Below are 19,722 nucleotides of genomic sequence, written 5' to 3'. Positions count from 1 at the left end.
CCCCCAGGGCTCCTCCCTCAGCCCGACGCTCTTCAACGTCTACATGGCTCCACTTGCCCCCATCGTCAGAACCTACGGACTCAACATCGTGTCATATGCAGATGACACCCAGCTCATCCTCTCCCTATCCAATGAGCCCAACACCGCCAGACGCAACTTTCGAGAAGGCATGGAAGCCGTCGCCAAATGGATGAAAAACAGCTGCCTACAACTAAACACCAACAAAACAGAAGTACTCATCATGGGCCCAAACCCCGATGCCTGGAGTGACACCTGGTGGCCCACCGCCCTCGGAAACCCACCAACCCCCACAGACCACGCACGCAACCTGGGAATCATCCTGGACTCCGAGCTCAAAATGGACCGCCAGATCAACTCTGTCTCATCTTCCTGCTTCCACACCCTCCGCCTCCTTCGTAAGACCTTCAAATGGATCCCCCTCGAACACCGAAAGACAGTCACTCACGCCCTGGTCACCAGCAGACTAGACTACGGCAACGCACTCTACGCCGGAATAAACAAAAACCTCATCCGCAAGCTACAGAACATCCAGAACGCCGCCGCAAGACTGGTCCTCAACCTGCCAAAACACTGCCACATCTCCCAGCACCTGCGCACACTCCACTGGCTCCCCGTCGAGGCGAGAATCACCTTTAAGATGCTCACCCACGCACACAAGGCCCTCCACGGCACCGGACCAGCATACCTGAACAGCCGACTCAAATTCCACGCACCCCAAAGGACCCTACGATCAGCCCAGCTTTCCTACGCTGTGGTCCCCCGCACCAGAAAGACCAGATCGGGAGGCCGCTCCTTCTCCTTCCTCGCGGCCAAAGCATGGAATGCCCTTCCGCTCCACCTCAGACAGACAACATTGCTCCCCATCTTCGCAAGAAACCTCAAAACCTGGCTCTTCGACAGACCCCCTCCTTGATGGATTGGAACCTGCACCCCCCCAATTCCCCCCCCACCCCTAGCGCCTTGAGACCCTTACGGGTGAGTAGTCGCGCTTTAACAAACTCTGATTGATTGATTGATTAGATCAATCAAATCGGGACAGAGATAACAGGAAGCCTCACGTTAGTATACCAACCAGAGATTTGGGCTCCAAGAAGCCTAGCTTTTTTACCTCTAGTACCATATATTGAGATCTCCTGTTTATAGGTGGCCAGGAATCGACAAAGCCACATCTGAAATGTAAGTGGCTCAGGGTCCTTCCATCGGGCAGCAAGAATAATACGGAAGATTGCGGTACCTAAAAAGATGGTCCTTTGTTCCTCAATGCTATGACCGAGGGAATCCTCATGACCCATCAGATAAAGGGTTACTGAATCTCGTACATTCCGTCCAAATACCTGGGCCCAAAATTCCATAATCATTACCTTTAATAAGTCCAATTTGGGGCATTCGGCGAGCATATGAATTAGATTCGCTTGAGGTTGTCTGCATCTTGGGCAGTTGTCATCAGCCCGTAAACCCCAGGAAAATAATTTTGCAGGTGTATAATAAAGGTTGTAAATAACTCTATAATATTGGGCTTTAAGATTAGAGGCAATAAACAATTTTGATGAAAGGGCCAAGGAAGAATCAATATCGATATTTGGATTACCTAACCTTCCAGCCCAAGCTTGCTCGACCCGTTCTAAATCATCCACAGCATTTTCGATCATCATCTGATATAAGCTGCCAATGCTAGTAGAGCATTTCCCGATGATTGAAAAAAAATGAATACTATCTAATTTGATTCTGGGGATACAGTTGCGAATACTTGTAAGCACCTGAAAGTATTTGAGGAAATCGGTAGTTGGAATATTATACTTCTGCTGCAGCCACTAAAACAAAGAAGAAGTTTCTTGACCAAGAAAATCACCAACTGTGTTAATGCCTAGAGTTTCCCACTTCCGAGAGGTACTATCATTAAGGCAGGCCGAAAGAATTGAGCTACACCATAAAGGGGTATATTTTGTGAATTTTGGGATAGCTAGTTGTTTAGATACAGATTTCCAAACCTTCCACGCATCTGTGATTACCTTTAACTTAATTTTTTTATAGTATGATGGTTCAACCTGCCTTAAGAATAGCCCTTGGCATTTGTCCCCAAGACTCAACTCATAAATGGAAGGAATATAAAATTCCATAGTGGTTGAGATGGTTGCTTTACAATTTAACAGAGGACCCATATGTTGAATAAGTGTTGCCCATAAATATAGAGTTAGGCTAGAGATAGCTAACGCCCCCTGTCTTGAGGTAAGGTCAGAAGTGGTAAGGCTCTTCTAATCTTTCCAAAGCTCCAGATGAACTTAGACATGGAGGAGTCAAGGATCTTAATAAAACTACCTCCAGCCAGTAGCGGGATTGCTCGAAACAAGTAAAGTATCCTTGGAAAAACATTCATTTTTAGATAATTGGCCCTTCCGATTATAGAAAGATGTAAATTATCCACTCTCCTAAGGTCAGTTTTTATTTTGTTAATCAAGGGAGTATAATTAAGATGGTTAATTTCATTCACATCTGGGGACAGGCAAACACCTAAATAAGTAGCCTGTTTCACTTTATAGGGACTCTCAAACATAGTGTTATCAGTACAAAGAACCATTGTTTTATCCCTATTAAGGGAATAGCCTGAAAAGGAGCCAAAGGTCTGGGTGATTAACTCAATTTCCTAGATTGCGTCAGCAGGATTAGTAGTTAAGACAGCCACGTCATCGGCATACGCCAACATTTTTGTTGAAAACAGACCTACCTTAACAGGTTGAATAATGGGTGAGGAAAGCAACTTTAAAATTAGGGGATTGATATAAAGGGAAAATAACATCGGGGAGCAGGGACAACCCTGCCTCGTACCTCTTTGTATCTCAATAAACTCTGACTCAGAACCACAAATGGAAAGTTTTGCCTTTGGATCAGCATATAAGGCCTTTAGAGCTTTATTGAACTTGCTCCCGAAGTTATTAAGTTCCAGGATATTCCACAAAAATTGCCAAGAGACACGGTCAAATGCCTTCTCGGCATCGAGAAGGATCATCGACATCTCACCCCCCGTGGCGCCCATGATGTCAAATAGGGAAATGACTCTCCGGGTATGATCCGTGGTACCCTTCCCGGGAATAAAGCCATGCTGCCACGGGGAGACAAGGTGCTCGACAACCCCACTCAGCAGATCAGCTAGGATATTGGCGTACAGTTTTGAGTCGGAGTTTATAAGAGATATGGGCCTGTATGAGGATGGGAGCTGGGGCGGCTTGCCTTTTTTAGAGAAGATCGCTAGATTGGTATGTTTCCAGGATTCCGGCGGTGTTGCATGATACTGAACCCCCAGAAACAGATCTAGTAAGTAGGGGAGTATTTGTTTACCCAGAACCTTATAAAGGTCCAAAGGGATTTTGTCCGGACCTGCAGCTTTACCGTTTGCGAGATCAGAGAGTGCAAGCTCCAGCTCCGTGATTGAGATTTCTCTTTCAAGATCTTCTTTGACTGATTCCTCAATCAGGAGATTGAGGTCTAGGTCTGGCATCCAGTTGCTGAGAAAGGTTTTTATATCTCTACCAGAATATAGATCTTCGCTTTGATATAACTTTTGATAATACTTCCGGAAAACCTCTACAATATCCTGTGAGGAGGTGTATTGCTGGCCCTCATACTCAATCAACTTTATCTTATTATGAGATTGTTTTTGGCGTGTTCGAAGGGCTAATTGCCTGCCTACATTTTCTCCGGATTCATATATGCTGCTTTTATTTGCTTGGTATATTTCAGCAGCTTTCCGGGTTAAGGAGCTATTGATTACAGTTTTCAACACTAAAATTTTTTGAAGAGTCTCAGAAGATGGATCTCCTTGATGGATCTGGGTAGCATGATAAGCCTCAAGATTAGATAATTCCAGCTTAAGCTTCAGGTTGATGTTATCCTCTATCTTTTTTCGTTTGGCCACAAACGAGATAGTTTCACCCCTTAATGCTGCTTTGAAACAGTCCCAAACAATCAATCTAGGTGCGCTAAATTGATTGCAGTCGAAGAACCCCTGGGCCCAAGATGTTATATAGGTTATATATTCAGAGTTAACGAGAAGCTTTCTATCAAAGGACCATTGGGCCTTAGGTCTTACAAAACTGGAGAAGTCAAAAATAAGGGTAAGTGCATTGTGATCAGAAATCGTTTTTGGAGACTTGAATATATCCAACAGATCCAAATCCTCTAAAGATGTCATAATATAGTCAATTCGGACATACTTGTTGTGCGGGTATGAGAAATACGTAAATCCGAAATCATTTTTTTTCCTCAAGTCCCAGACATCAAGTAGATTTTGACTATCCATTAATTGGCGTAAGGCCCTATATACCTTAGGCTTACGTCCTTTATAATTCCGAGGTAATTGGTTATCTATAAAGGTCTCTAAGGCAATGTTAAAATCTCCACAGAGGATAAGGGGACCAGGCCAAGAGGCCAATTCTATTTCTAGATCACTAAACACTAGGGGATCATCCAGATTTGATCCATATATTGTGCAAATAGTAAGGCCTGATTTTAATTGAGCTATAGCCCATCTGCCGTGTTTGTCGGCCAATCTGCGTCTAGGATCACCGATTGCAGGTTTTGCTAAAATAGCGACCCCCCCGTATTTTGGATGTTTGAGAGGAGGCTACGATCACATTGTACCCCGGAATCTTTAACAATTCTTTGTCACATTCTGCAATATGGGTCTCCTGTAAGCATAGAATATCAGCAGGGTCTTGTCGTAGTAATTGATATAATTGCGCCCTTTTATTTCTATCGTTAAGACCTGCGATATTCCAGCTGCAGAGTTTTATTCTCCCCATCTAGGATGGTAGATCCCAACCCTGGTCTTCAAAAAACAGTAAAGCATGTAACAACAGATAGCGAGCCGCAAATTCATAATCTGATTCCTCCTTAATAGCACCATTTGATCCCGCATACATAGAAAAGCTTGACATTGTCTTATTTGAGTGAAATTGCTCATTTTTGTGAATTTTCCCCTCCCCTTACCCACCACCCCCCTCCCCCCGCACACCAACCACCAAGGCATTTAGACTCTAAAAAAAAAAGAGTCTGTGGTGATGGAGAGACGTTCCCTGACCAGTACCACTAGCAATGAACTTATATGTTCAAAAACCCATAGGATTGAGAAAGTGCAAAAGTAATAAATCAAAGATTGAATAGAGAAAAATCGAAGAAAAATTTAGAGAAAAGAGAATATAATGCATGAAGCGGGGGAAAGAGACACAAAAGAAGGCAGATAACAGCACGGGGTGGCTATTTTAGCATCCACAGACCTATTATCATGATTGTCAAAATTATATCTGTATATATAAATGTTGCTATAAGTCTCTTATACTTCTTAAATGTCCAAGGCTCTTCTTCTACAAAGACGTATGCCGGATAGATAGCTACCAAATTGCCAACAAAAACAGAAAGAATATTAGCCTATAGGATACTACAAACTGACTCTACTGACCTATAGCCATCCCTAGTTCACTCTGACCCCTTCATCCCTACTCAGTCTCAACATATTCTAGATATCCAATTATTCACTTGTTAGCATAAAGTCAAAACTTAGGTCAGACTATCTAAAAATTCCTTAGCTTTTATTTCTGAGGTGAAAAATTTAGCCTGGCCATTATAAATAACTTTCAGCTTAGCAGGGTTGTTGAGATACACCTGGGCCTTTTTTTCCAAAAAGGGTTTGATCAGTTGGCGAAGGCGCCATCTCCTCTCCACGGTAGTGTGGCAAAAATCGGGCCTAACAAAGTACGAAATAGAGTTTCTGCTACGCCGAGCTTCGGGTCTCACTTTGTCAGCAATGGCCTGGCGGAGAAGAAAGTTTCCGAAATATACCAAGACTGCACGCGGGTATCCGCCCTGCGGTGAAGAGGCCTTCAAGGTAAATGGAATTCTATGAACTCGTTGGACTTCCAAGTCCCAATTCCAGGACGCAAGCTCAGGGAGTGTGTCTTTAAATAGCTGAACAATAAAGGTACGTATATCATCGCCCTCAATTTTTTCAGGAATTCCGAGGATGCAGAGATTATTGTGCCGAAGGTTTTTTTCCATGTCCTCCAGCTTCCATCTGACATCCTTTAGTTCTGCTTCGTGGGCTTCCACCCGCTCTTGAGTAACTGTGGCTTCTGCTTCGTTGGTCACTATACGATCTTCCATCTCCGTCATTCTTATATTAGAAGCCGCAACAGATTTTGAGAGTTTTCGAACTACACCCTGTAGCTTGTGTAGCGCTATTTGTGCCCTGCGACCATCCCTTGAAGTCTGCTCCCGATGGGAGGCGATAGCCTGGAGAACTGTATCCATTACAGTAGTCAATGTGGCACTTTGCTGGTCTGTAGAGGAGGATAGCTCAGGATGAGATATGGAAGCCTGCTCCTGGGAATTAAGGGCTGGTGCTGGAGAGTAATCCCAGGTTAGTCCTGACGCACCATGGTGGCTCCTTTTCTTCCTCAACACAGTTCTCCTACTCCCCCTAGATTCGCCCTGGGCTGGGTCATGGTCACTTTCCGTTGCACTGGTATCAGAGCCAGTGTTAATTTCTGAATCTAAGTCTGAGTCATGTGACCACCTGGGATCTTCGAGACCCTCAGAGATTGAATAGAAGTCAGATGGGTCTCTGTCAGTGTCCAGCGAGTCAGATGCTGTACAGTCCTTGCGAGCCCTCCCCCTAGGATCCGGAGGCTCAGGTGTATTTTGATGCACTAGTTAAAGACATGCCAGTAATCACCCCCGTTTCAAGAGAGGAGGCCACCAGAGGTTGCACGACCGCCTCAGCATCAGCTTCAGCTTCATTAAGCAACATCAATGTGTTTATTAGGGGTAGCGTTGAGTTAGGATCTTGCACATCCAAGTTCACGGGAGACACAGACACTATAGCCACAGGGGTAGGGGTAGAAGAGGGCAAAACATGAGATGAAGTCTGTAGATCCGTACCTTCAGAATCTAAGGTCATCTGTTCCCCCAAAGCCTGCGGGCGATTAGCCTTGTTCACTCCTGAAGCGATCAGGTTTTCACTTGCCACTGCATCATCAGGCTTCTCAGCCGCTTCCCCCTCTCGGTCTTGAGTGAGAGCACCACCTCCTGGCAACATTTTCTCAGCCTCTCCTGCAGTCAGTTCAGAGGAGGAGCCCGCCGCCATGGGCTGATCCACCGTAATCGGTGCTGTAATTGTCGGCAGGTGAGTGGGAGAGGAAACAGCACCGGGCGTTTTCCGTAGAAGTTCCACAACCGAGGGGCCCGGTCCGGGTGTAGACGGCAGTTGCTTGGAGGATTTGGTTTGCTTCACCGGAGCTTGGACAATGTCAAGGCCAGGAGTTTCCTCGGAGCTCAGCATGCCACCTCGCTTTAGTGCTAGCTCTCCCGTCTCGGAGAGCCTGCTTCGCCGCTCGCGTCTTAGAGGCGGCAGCCAGTGCAGCAGCGTTCTTCGGGGCCATTTCCTCGCTCCTGACTCGAAGCACAGAGTCAGTGCTGGGGGAATAGGTAGTATCTATTACACCCATAGAGCTAGTTTGCAGATTACTAGCGGTGTTGCTAGCGGCGGTTTCGCCAAACTGGGTACGTCTAACGAGTCTCAGCACAGCAAATCCAATGAGTGAGGAGAGAAAGGATAAACGAGAACGTAGCGCCAAGACCGCTGTTATATCCTCTGGGTCTTTAGTATAGAGTCCGAGCCCCTCCATCCAGCTTATAGCAGTCGGACAAAAAATAGGTTGAGCGTTGTTTTATTGGCTATTGCGTTTTCCTTGTATCCTTGTATCAATAATTTTTACTCGATTATTAGCCACGCATCAGGTCAGGTGTCTTTTCCGCTTTTATCTTCCTCCGAAAAAGGACGGCAAGCACCGCTCAATCCATCACAAATAGGCACTGGTCAGCGGAGCGTCTGACAGCGGTCTAGAACGCCGCCGCCATCTTGCCTAAACCCTGATCCACCGGCCCCTTCAACTTCCTAATGGCGAAAGTGCAAAAACGAAAGTGAATTTCTTTAGAAGCCAATTAGATAAAGCAAATAATCACCAACAAAATCTGTTTGATCTGATCAAACTTCAATCCAATATTCAACCCAACACTTCCCCCACAAGTATTAATCCATAACCTAATTGCAAGGATTTTGCCTCCTTCTTCATGGAAAAGACAAGAAAGATGGAAAATGACCTGAGGTCAGTTATGGAGCACCTTCCCCTCACACCTAACTGCAGCAACCCCCATCCCAGACGGCTGAAACCCCAGGTCTCTCAGCTCACTCCCTCGAAAACAATGCTACAGGGAGCTCATTCAAAACTTTTGAAGAAAGCACGATTTTCAAAATCCTTACACCCCTACAGCCCTCTAACCACATTAGCTACCCTCTTACAAGGACTATCTTTACTCCATCTCTGGGCTAGTTAATGCCTCACTACTACTAAGATCAATCCCTGATTTCCTTAAATCTGGTCAGGTCTCCCCCATTTCAACGAGCATTGGCATAGCCAATACGTCTAGCTTTTGGGACCTTATAAGTATTTAGTTATGCAGCTCAATATCCTTGGTGCAACAACACCAACTGTGCATGGCTAAACACCTATAAGGTCCCAAAGGCGAGACCTATTGGCTATGCCAATGCTTGCTACTTTAAGAGATGTTGCAGAGCAGCCTGTTCTGCAGTGCAACACAAAAAAAGCAGTGTGGGGTTTTGGGACACGAGAGCGGTGGAATAGTAAGTGGGTTTTTGAGCTGTGTTCAACATGTGTAAATAGAAACTTAAGAGCAATTTTGTTCCTAGTGTTTTCTCGCCAGAACTGCAACAAGGAGAAAACACAGTTACAAACCTGAATTATCGTGAAGCGTAACAAGGACCCAAGGCGAAAGAATGGGGTCTTGACCTCCGACATGGTTTGTGTTGTTTACATTCCTTTTGAATACTTACAAGCAGTGCTTAATTTGAGTGGGTGGTTTCCCGTGCTCAGCATTAGCATTTATTTCACAGTGATCGGGACTCTGAATCCTGACACTGCAGGTGGTGGTCTCAATATTAATTGTTCAACTTCAAAATAAAATAATAATATAACTTGCATGGGGACTGTCTGGTATGTCTTCATAGCTTGGTGTATACCTGTCCAGGTAGGCTTGAATGTGTATCGTCACTTTAGTGATAAAGTCATTCCCCCCATCACGAATCCAAGAAGTCCTCATCAATTAATGACTTGCAGTTGACTTCCCTTAGTCAGCTGCACTCTGCCACTGCCTCAGCCTAAGCCTCCCTTTGGAAAATTGGTGCTGGGGGTTGGCTCATGGCTGAGTTAAGGAAGGCTGGGAGAGCACATTCCGAACTTGGCAGAGAGGGCTCCCAAGGAAGAATAGACAAAAGTGTGGGCTTCGCAATTGCTGCCTAGTCAGAGCAGTATAGCCTGCATTGCTACTATCCTCAACGTGCTCAATGAGGCTGTGGCCCACCACAACGTTTGTGCTCCATGGAGATACACCTCTTGTATTGGTGCGCTGCCTCCAAGCAGGCTAACTGCTGAGCATGCGTGAGTCCAGAAGGCTGCAACAGCCTTCTGGACTGAGCACGTTGAGGATAGTAGCAATGCAGGCTATTCTGCTCTGACTAGGCAGCAATTGGAAGTCCACACTTTTGTCTATTCTTCCTTGGGAGCCCTCTCTGCCAAGTTCGGAATGTGCTCTCCCAGTCTTCCTTAACTCAGCCATGAGCCAACCCCCAGCACCAATTTTCTAAAGGGAGGCTTAGGGCATTGGCAGCATTACGGCTGGGGACAATGCTTGCGTGCAACTAACTCAGTTAGACCACACCCATCCATACCTCCAACCCTATGTGTGTTTTTGACTTCTTCCCCATGTGACATCTGAGAATGGCCGGCAGTTTCTTCTTGACTGCCCAAAGTGAGTCGGAGCCTTCACTACACTTTGGCATGCTGTTAACTTTTCTTTTTTAAATAATCAGTCAAGAGAGTTAATGATCCAAGAAGGGTCATTGTAAGTATTCTCACATAGATCAGCTAATGGAGCACTTGTGTTTCAAATACTAGTGATAAGCACATCACACTTTGAAAGTCTGGCCAGGCTGATCCAGAATTACATCCATTGGAAAGTCGGCAAATGAAGTCTTATTGGGTAAGGTTCATTTACAGGGTCTAGAACTGTGGTAGGAATGATTTTTATTCCTTTGTAAAAGTGTGCAGAGGTTTTTTATGCTTACTAGTGTATCTTGTATAAAATCTAAACTAGTACATTTTTTATGTGTCTATGGTAAAGTGAGAGATTGTACACATCCATCTGCTTGATTCAGTTTAACAATGATGTTCTTCCTGGGACATCCGGGATTAATTAACAGGGCTTTAGGACACTGCGCTTGCAGATCAAGGATATGCAAGGAGACTTAAAAGGGGGGCTAATTCAGTCACTGGGATCTACAATGACTCTTCCCCATGGCTGCATGCATTTCAAGCATACTAGTTTTACATGGCAAAGCATGGGGTTCTTAGCCTTTTTAGGTAAATGCATACTTGCATAGCAGCCAGTTTACAAATGCTACAAACTCCGTGCACTGCCATGCAAAACAAGCATGCTTGAAATGCATGCAGCAACAGGGAGATTAGGGAAATGAGCACAGTGCAAGCGATGTGAAGGCAAAACCTTAAAGCTTGAAGTGTAGCCATGGGGAGATTAGGTAAACAAGCACAGAGCATGTGAATGAAAATCTTTACAAAAAAGTACCACCAAAGTGAATGAAAGCAGTACTGATAAGAAAGAGCACGCAAAGAGCAACAGGAAATACTATGCAACAATCAATAGAAATGGAGGAAAAGTAAGTGGCAAGCACGTGAACCAATGGAAAGAAAGGGTGGGATGTAAACCACTTTTAAGATTTATAATAAATGCAATAGATTTCACAAGGACAGTGAAAGTGCTGTGCAGGCGAAACCTAAGGATGAACAGGAATTTGTTGGAAGACATAGCCTTACATGTTTCTTCTGTATTTAAAGCAAATGTGAGACAATAAATGGAGAGTTGATATTGCTTGGATTTTTGTGACCCACCAGAAATGGGCTTACAACCCGCCAGCGGGTTGCAGCCCACAGTTTGATAAACACTGCTTCAACTAAAATGAAACATTGAACAATAAAACTTTTAGCGAAAGAACAGACTAATGATCACAGCGGAAGGCAAAGGAAGAGGCTTTGGCAAATATTACTAGTCATAGACAACAGGGAAAAGTTTATTGAAAGCAATGTAATCATGAAAGTTTAAGTAAACTACTACACTGCAGCTTAACTGTGCTCTGCGGAACCTGTAGCAAGAAGATGTGAGCGACAGAGATAGCCTCCATCTTGTTTAAAATTATGTTTTGCATGAAAATGTGGCATGACTAAAACACATTAATAAACACATTTCTACACATCATATGAAATTAGTTTCAATTTCAATTATTTCTAAAGACAGTGGTCCCTAGGCGATAATCTAGTACTTAACAAATTAATATAGAAACAATCAGTACTATATTTCTCTGTCCAGCCGGACAGGCATTTAATATGCAATAAAAATATAACACAAAGTAGGAGAAACAATCCAAGTGGGACACAGCCTGCATCCTACTAACCAGAACGGACAAACAACATTAAGTAAAGGGTTCAGGCAAAAAAGTGTGTCTGTTTATGAGCACAATATAAATGGAACAGACAGAATATCGTAGAGACACCATTACATATTAAACATAACAGTTTAGTAAACGTATAAAGTGTACATTGTTACAATTATGTCAATTCAGTGTCTCTCTCTCTCTCTCTCTATAGCCATATATATGGGTGTGTGTGTGTATATATATATATATATATATATATTCACTGAAAAAACCATAGGTTTTACACACGTTATAGTTAGGAAGTAGCATTTACAAAACCTATGAAATTCACTGAAAAAAACATAGGTTTGACACCAGTTGTAGTTAGCTGGAAATTTTACTGATATAAAACCAATGAAATTCCACGTTATAGTTAGTTGGACTCACTATAACTTGCGCGTGTAATGCACTGCTGATGACATCACATATTACATCACTCATGACATCACTGATGACACCATCCTTGTGACACAGTGACAGACCTCCTTTCACTGTAATCTAACCCTTGAAACACATATTCAAAAATAGAAACTAACATTTTCAAAAAAATAGAGATACCCATACCAGTTACAACAACCAATTCAATAATTCCACCATCTATATACACATGCACTAATTCACCAACAGTTCTATATAGTCACTCATACATATATTCACTAATCATATGTAGTGATACACCTACACATCCTGTTACACACTGACAATCATCCAAAAGTTATTCACACACATACTCACACATGCAAATAAACTATTGAACATCCATTTATTTGCATAAACAGCTATACACACACTACCACTTTACTTCTAAGGAAACTTACACATACTTACTCTCATAAAAAATCACTTATAGAAACACATACTAATCTAAACAGGAACTCTTACAATCCCTCACTCTCACATATTGTCACTTATATACATCAATATTCACATATACTACATTAAAACATATGTAGTTACTGATAAAGACACTAATAAGACAGTCATTCACTCACTAACACAGACATATACACACTAATCCACCCATACAGTCCTTCACATATGCTGTCTTGAAAACACATACAAACAGAGACTCAGTCATTCTTGCATCTATGTACTAAGTAATACCTCCACCAAACCATGCAAACACTCATACTGATACTAAGAAAAACATCTAATAACCTATATACATACACATGTACCTACTCATCAACCCATGCAGCCACTTATACACAAAGTGAAACACTAATACATATATTTAAATATTTAAGCATTACTCAGTAATATATGTATTCACTAAGATATTCAATAATATATACATATGTAACACATATTTATTTTTCAGAAAGACACACATTCACTGGATGGTGTCATCAGTGATGTCATGAGTGATGTAATATGTGACGTCATCAGCAGTGCATTACACGCGCAAGTTATAGTGAGTCCAACTAACTATAACGTGGAATTTCATTGGTTTTATATCAGTAAAATTTCCAGCTAACTACAACTGGTGTCAAACCTATGGTTTTTTCAGTGAATTTCATAGGTTTTGTAAATGCTACTTCCCAACTATAACGTGTGTAAAACCTATGGTTTTTTCAGTGAATTTCATTGGTTTTTAAAATGCTAATTCAGAAATATCTCGTGTATACAACCTATACTTTTGTCAATAAAGTTCTGGCAATATTTTTTTCGGAAACAAGCCGTTTTCTTCACTGTTCAAGTTGCATAGAGACTCCTTGTAAAGCGATACAGAATTAGAAAGTCTGTACCTTGCCTTTTTTTCAACGCATTAAAATTTGCCTGTAAATAAAAATTGCCTTTCTAAACTTTCGTGCACGACCCGGTGTGCGCACTCTCGGCAACAGTTCTCAATAAAATGGATAGCACATTTCCAGGCTTTCGTGCGCGACCGACTGCGCCCACCCGCCTATATATTTCGTGAAAACTTTGCAATCTGAACTTATTGAATTTCTTCATAGACCCATCAAAGAACTTATACTACGTCAAAGACACTAAACCTAGGCTTCTTTTTTATTATTATGAGAATTTACATTAAATGGAGCCGAATGTCTTTTTAAACTTTCGTGCGTGACCGAATGTACACACCTTGGTATTTTAAAAAAAAATATAAAAGGTTTTATACTTTAACAATTGTATGCTTGAATCGAGCTCAGAAGATATATTAAATCCGGATGTGTTTGGATTTACTCATTTACACGTTTTGAAACTTAGCTGAATTAGACCGCTACTTCCAAATGGCGTACGTCACCAGATTCTGTCACCGCCTACACGTCCCGAGACGCGCATGTGAAGTCATGTGACTCGAAAACAACACTTCCAATTGGTTCTTAGTAGTTTCTATTCTGCAATTTACACGGAGGACTCCACCCACTTTCCTCACTATCTTTTGTACTCTCAAAAGAGAACAACGTTCAACATCTTTCGGAAGACTTTCTTTTCACGCGATAATGTGAAATACTGAGATTGTTACAGGATTTTCTATCAGATATGTGTTCCCATTGCTGTAGAAGCACTAACACCGTGGACAATTCCACCGATAGCAGTGATATTTTTAACGCCGAGCACCGGCGATTTTTATCACTTAGAAGCCTTCCTATTATGAAGGTTTATCTCCTAAGTCTCTGATTCTCAAACTGTGCAACGCGGCTCCCCTGTGTGCCGCAATGAAGTGCTAGGGGCGCCGCCCACACTCTAGTGTGACTAACCATCTATAAATTCCACAGACATCTCTACCCTGTTATCTACAATTGTGAACATCAAAAGGAGCTGCGCTACGCCCCTGTGAGAGGCCTCACTCCCACTGCTGCAACGGCTTGGCAGTCCTCCAGATGCACAGGAACAGCCCCTCCGATCCATTGAAGTTCTGTGTCGTGAGAGGCCTCACTCCCACTGCTGCAACGGCTTGGCAGTCCTCCAGATGCACAGGAACAGCCCCTCCGATCCATTGAAGTTCTGTGTCGGTCTCAATACCACTTACGAAATGAAAATAAGCACTGAAGAATATTCAAGTATGTAGTACTCCTCCTGCTACAGCATACAAAATGCATTCTATTACCTATAAAAAAGTCAAACACCCACGCTACAATCATATAGAATACTTCCTCTAAAGAAGCCTGTGAATAACTTTAAAACATCAAGTTAAACTTTTTTTACTCTCATCATTGTCAAAAATTTTAAATGAAACGGTTTACATTTTTACTTTTTATTTCCAGTAAATTTTAAAAATAAATGTTTATAGTTCCATAGGCTCAAGCAGGTCAGCTTCCCACCCTATGTCATACAAATCTGACAAATCGGCATCCTCATCATGTTCTTCATCATCCTCAGTATTTAAATCATCTAAGGGATCTACTTCCACTGACGTTTCAATGACAAGTTCAACGATAAGATCGAGATCAACGGATTGCTCATTATCACTCATGGTTGATGTTGTCGTTATCTTTAAAGAAAGAAAAGAACAATAAGATGTTGCAGAGTAAGAGACAAATCTCAGAGACTATAATAGTAAAATTGTTTAACAAGAGTAACATTTTGCAGCTATTATTTAGCCATGTCCAGCGATGCTGAGGAGGTGAGGCCTATGTCCAAGTTTTCAGTGAACAGGACTCATCTCTTCTTAACCTTGGATAAGCCTCACCGACTCTGTGTCCCCTGCTCATACTTAAATGTAAAGGGGCAGATTTATGTTAACTGGCGCATCCCCAGAGATGCACCAGTTAATGTGCACCACTGCTCTGCCACCCATGGTGTGCCGCATTTACAATGTGGAGCACCATTGAGCAAAAACAGCACAGATGCGTCACGCATCTGTGCCGCAAAAGCGGCGCATTGCAGGAATCACGTCGCAAGTGCGACATGTCTACTGCAATGCACAGGAGCAAGCCACACATTGCATGGTGCATCCCTCCTTATGCCTGTTTCAAACAGGCGTAAGGATTTGATTCAGCAATGCTATAAAGCTGACTCAGTGAAATCTTCTAAATTTCACTGTGTTAGTTTTACAGGGCTTTCATACATGCACCTCTCGCCATTTTGTCGGTTTTGGCGCGTTTTTTTCCCTTACACTATAGCATAACAGAAACGTGATAGTGCTTCGCATGCAGAGAGCTGATTGATAAAGACATAATGTCTAACCACTAGCATTTTCATATATCGTTCCTAAACTGAAAGGCCAGAGACCATCTTCCATGTATTAAAATATAATATACTTCCTCATAAGAGTGTATAATTAATTTTGCAAAACCATATTCATTTTTCATCAACTATACCGTTTGTATTCTATGTACTACTGACTATACCGATTACTTTGTTTTTTGCAATGTCTCTACTCGTATTAGATTGGAAACTTGCCTTGAAAACAGTGCATTTCTGAATAAACATTTCAAATATACACGTTCTCTCTTTTAATCCATAATCTCAACTAAAATGATTGTATACTGAAACAGTATTCATGTGTTCCACTTAACTTCAGCTGTACTAACTTAATATTTTCTTTTGTCAACCTGATTTACTCATACTAGAACCCACAGGCCTATAACAGCCCGTGAACCCTTTCTTAGTAGGTCGCGCACCATGCAGACAGTTCTACCTCTGTAAAAAAATAATTTATTACTCTTCTCAAGCACTACCGCAGTTCCGCTTCTCTCAGTGTTAATCACTGCTCCCACGCTTCTACAGACCAGACACTATGTCGTATTTCACTCCTTATCACGCTTTAATCTCCACAATTACAAACACTTCTCCGCTAGCCACCAGAGAACAGAGTGCAGATGCAGAGGCACTAAGTAGTGAAATACAACATACCCTCTGCTCTATGGAAGCAACCGAGCGGTAATTCTGAAAGAAAACATTCACTAGTGCTTCAAAAAAGCATTTCAATTATATAAATAGTTTTTTGAAAACGTTCCAATTACTTTGATGCGACTATCTGTGTGTGCCTCCACAGCAAAGTTCCTCAGCCCGGACTGAAGGCAGACACAGACTGACACACACACAATAAGATAACACAGGGCAACGGAGACGGAAAACAGAAGAGAGATGAAGATGCAGTCAAACAGCAGGAGTGAGAGAGATATTTTTATACTCCGTTTGGTACCTCAATTTACGAACACATTTACTGCACAAATCTGTGTACAACCTCATGGTCAGAACTTTTCATTTTATTTTACTCGACCACCTCCCCCTCTCACCCCACCAGTACAAGCCGCAGCCACAAACTACAATGTAATTTTGTCGTCTGTCAGAAAGTTTAAGAATTCATTAAGCATTACCACTTTTTGAAGACGGTATCACATGTAATATACCAACTTTTCATTTTATTTCACTCAACCACCTACCCCTCTCACCCTACACCCACCAATGCAGGCCGCGTCCAGAAACCGCACTCTAATTTTGTCGTGTGACAGAAAGTTTACAAATTCATTAACCATTAACATTTTTTCACGACGGTATCACATGTAATTTACCATTTCTCTCTCTATCTGCATTATCTGTCTCTCTGCTAATATCATTTTTTCACTTCATAAACAACTTCTCTCATTATATATAAAGGCTTCAAAATCACACAAATAATTACTCTTTATATTAAACATATTTTATACTTCATATATCACATTTAAATTAAAAATAGTTTTAGAAATACAACACATTATGACAGCCAAAAATGACTTTAGTTTGAAACTATGAGGAAAATCAATCATTGTTTGTGAGTAAACCATATTTTACGGTACATGACAAAACAAACAGTTACAGACTTACCTTTACCAATGCTTTGTACGATGTACAACAGTGACAGTCACAAAATAGATATTCGTTTGACGGAATCTCAATTATGCTGCTATCACTGCAACCAAAATTCAATGGCACAGATATACAGTCAATACAGACTCATATATGTCTCTTCAGCCAATCATATTTCCTCCCGCAAAATTTTGTATTCAAATTTACATTTCAGTTGGTTGTCCCTCACAATATTTTCAATGTCACATAAAAGTCACCCATCACCCACTGCCATCTCTGGCTGTTTCCATGGTAACACCTCATTCTGCACCTGGCTGAAGGCACAGGTCAAAAGTTCATATCTCAACGTTCTACAGCAAACTAACAACACTGTTTTCCCTCCAGAAACACCTGCCTATCCACAGCTCTGTTACATGTCATTTTTTTCACACCCAATACTACTTTTTCTTTTACATAACATTAACATGCAACGTAGTCTTCAATCTTCACGTATTAGAATCAACCAATCATTTTTCGTTTTTCAACCACACCAAGCTTCATCCATTTTTTTATCCTGACTTTCAGCTTCTAACTGCCATTCCACTTCCAGAACCCATTGGAGTACGAGTGCATCTGCCTTGAAAATGAAGGTTTGGCTTTTAGGACACAGCTATATTCACTGGAGTGGAAAATATGCAGCAAGCAGACGAATTTCCAACCTTGATTTACCAAATGTGCAGATAACGTGGATTGGGCAAAGAGGATTAAGATGTCACCAATTAATACCATTGGTGAAAACTTTTATGCATCTCCCAGAACCAGACCTTATAATTGTGCACTGTGGTGGGAACGATCTTGGCACATTGACTGGGGTAGGTCTGGAAATGCTTCTAAAAGACACCTTTCGACAATTGATGACACTTTTTCCTCGAACTGCCTTGGTATATTCCAATATATGCCAAAGACAGAAATGGAATTGGTCCAATCAACATTGTGCACAAATTGAGAAAGCAAGGAGACATGTTAATAAATCTGTTTCTGCTTTCCTCAGAGATTATAGCATGGGTTCTATTTACCACAACAACTTGCGTTACCACATGCAAGACATCTATAGGACAGATGGTGTTCATTTCACGGATGAGGAAAACAGAATCTTCCTCTGCAACATCAGACTCTGCATCGGTACTTACTTATAAATGCAGAAAAAACTCAATTAACACAAGGGCTCTTTTCAGAGCCACCTTATATCAAAGCACTCAAACTTCTGATTTATCTCCATTTTCACACTCTTGTAAATAGGTGTGCGCGCCCGGGTGCGTGCACCCCGCAACTTTTAAAAAAATATATATATATATTTTCGCGTTTAAGGGCCTTACTGCACACCCTGAGAGAACCTACGCAGCAAAACAATCTCTACCTTCTCCCTTTTCCATGTTCCAACGCTTTGAAATGACAATATATTTACTCGCAGTGACAAAATGGCAGTCAACACTTCCTGATTTCCTTCGAATCGAACGTTAACAGACGTCACGCAGCAACAAAAAAAATTCCGCTCGCGCGCAGCCGCTTGAGTGCGGGCACCCGTGCGCGCTTATAGATATATAATTGACTTTAAGTTTAAGTTTCTCAGCAACAACTGAACAGATTTACACCATTCCAAAAAAAGCGTAATCTGCGAGCCGGACTCTACAGTTTTGCCAAATTTCTTATAAATCCATTCAGCCGTTCGACCTGTAGCCGTGTCTAAACGTCCTATGGAAAATAACATGGAGAAAACACGTTTTGGGACCCCCCTTTTATCTCAGCCCCCACTTCACCAATCCCCCCCAAACTTTCAGGGAAGGAGCGCAGCGGACCGAGCCATCTTCTTTGAGAAATTCGCAAAGATTCATCCACCACGGCCAAAGTTAATCCAAATAGAATGTTGAGGATTTCCTATGGAAACTAGGTCCTAACTATAACTACCTACTGGCGACCGCCAGTAGGTAATATATATGTGTTTCGAAAAAACCTTCCTTTGATGCTTCAAAAAGGAAACAGAACGGACTCCACTTCAATATGTGCTTCAGTTCTTTTATTTAGTGCTTGCTGCCGCCACGACACGTTTCGGGCTACAAAGAGCCCTTGAACACATGACGTGCTCAAGTTTCTTTTCCTGTTTTTAAAGTGAAACCGTGCAAAATGAGCAATAAAACTCGAAAACAGACTAACATGTAGTTCAACATTGCAATTATCATGGCGTTCAGTACACACTTGGAAATGTTCCATTGCTATTATCATGTGCAATAATGTTATTCATAAATATTTATAAAACTCCCATTTTATAAATATAATAAAAACAGATTCTTAAAAGGGAATGCACATAATGG

General features: G+C 41.9%; 1 protein-coding gene across 1 annotated transcript in view; it reads left to right on the top strand.

Annotated features, from left to right (window-relative positions):
* LOC144773916 (N-acetylated-alpha-linked acidic dipeptidase 2-like) overlaps positions 1–19,722 on the top strand; it is a 696,330-nt gene that overhangs the window by 91,589 nt on the left and 585,019 nt on the right. The gene's annotated exons all lie outside the window — the stretch shown is intronic.

Source organism: Lissotriton helveticus, chromosome 8 (assembly GCF_964261635.1).
Source record: "Lissotriton helveticus chromosome 8, aLisHel1.1, whole genome shotgun sequence".
NCBI classification, from domain to species: domain Eukaryota; kingdom Metazoa; phylum Chordata; class Amphibia; order Caudata; family Salamandridae; genus Lissotriton; species Lissotriton helveticus.
The sequence above is the reverse complement of the archived record's forward strand: the minus strand, read 5'-3'. Positions and strand labels throughout refer to the sequence as shown.